The following is a 1,692-nucleotide window of genomic DNA, read 5'->3' as shown; positions in this document are numbered from 1 at the left end:
ACCTAACAACAACAACAACAACAACAACAACAACAACAATAATAAACTCACATATAATAATTATCTGTTTATAAACTTTAATGCACGCTTATATTTTATATATAAACTTTAATACAAACACACACACACACACACATATATTGGATTTATAAATGTTTGTTGCAGTTTACATAATTACCGACTATATATATATATATATATATATATATATATATATATATATATATATATATATATATTATTATTATTATTATTTATGTAAACACATTCATATCTTGCTACGATGTGCAATTATTTTCAATTTTTGAATACCTTCCCACCGAAAAACTATATATATCTATAATATAAAGCTGAACGTCTGTGTGTGTGTCTGGTCATGAATAGGCTCCTATATGGTTGACTATTTTAGAAAACTTATCACATATAATGATAGAAGATGTATCGAGACACAGGGATGGGTATGTTTATGTTTGGTCTGGCATAATGATGATTCATTAAAATTGTGGGGTCTGCGTACGTGCCTGGTCCACAAAGTATGGAAATAAGAAATTAAAAAAAAAAGTTTACAAGTGTTTTTGATATAGATGTACATAATAATACTTTGATAAGTATGTTTTAACTTAAATAGGGGTGGTATGATAAAATTGTGGGGTCTGCGTTCGCGCCTGGCCTCCATAGAATGGAAATAGGCACAAACTTTAATAAAGACATTTCATATCTATCTGCGTAAGTATACTTTGATAATTATGTTTCAGTTTGAAGGAATATGGTATAATAAAATTATGGGGTGTTCGTTCGCGCCTGACCTCCATAGAATGGAAATATGTCACAAAGTTTAACAAGGTTATTTAATATAGATCCACAGAATATTGTGATAAGTGTTTCAATGTGAACTGGTATGGTATAATAAATTATGGGGTTTACCTATTTTATTTTTACTTTCATCATATTTTACTTTGGTTTTGATACCCCCAAATTTGAAGCTATCTCTTTACAACCCTTCCTTTTCATAACCTATCATACTTTCATAAATCAGAGTCCATTTTCTGTAGGCTGTTTTTGAACCCAGTCAACGACGGGTACTTTTGCTAATATATATATATATATATATATATATATATATATATATATATATATATATATATATATATATATATATATATATATATATATAAGGCATGTTGTCTGTGTGCATGTGTGTGTAAGAGAGATAAAGTTACCAAAACGAAAGAGCCGGTTTTTCTCATTGAAATTTCATATAAATGTTCTTTATATGTCTGGGAGTGTTCTTAAATAGGTTTTGTGTTGGAACGCCTCCGATATTATCGATAATCTAAAAAAATTCGGAGAAGGTTCAGTGCGATTTTGACGAACCCAACATCATAAGTGCATTTCGGAAGTTTTACTGCCGCACAAACAGGAGGGTCCGGCGTATAAAATCAACAGCAGGTTTTTTTGATAAGGCGAGGGCACATTCGAAAGGAATTTTTATATTTAGAGCCTAACTGAACCATGGTACCTTAATTTTGTATTTGAAACTTTATTTGCGCCATTATGTAAAACTAACTTTATAAAATAAAAAGTAGGTTCTCTACAGTGCAATATTCAATGTATCGTGGAATAAATAACCTTCTCCTGATGCACCGCGGTGTGCTCCCTACTAGAGCAAGCAATCAATCGATTTTATCAATA

The sequence above is a fragment of the Euprymna scolopes genome, chromosome 34 (assembly GCF_053919585.1).
Source record: "Euprymna scolopes isolate OS-2025 chromosome 34, ASM5391958v1, whole genome shotgun sequence".
Classification (NCBI taxonomy): domain Eukaryota; kingdom Metazoa; phylum Mollusca; class Cephalopoda; order Sepiida; family Sepiolidae; genus Euprymna; species Euprymna scolopes.
This window is presented reverse-complemented; position numbering follows the sequence as displayed.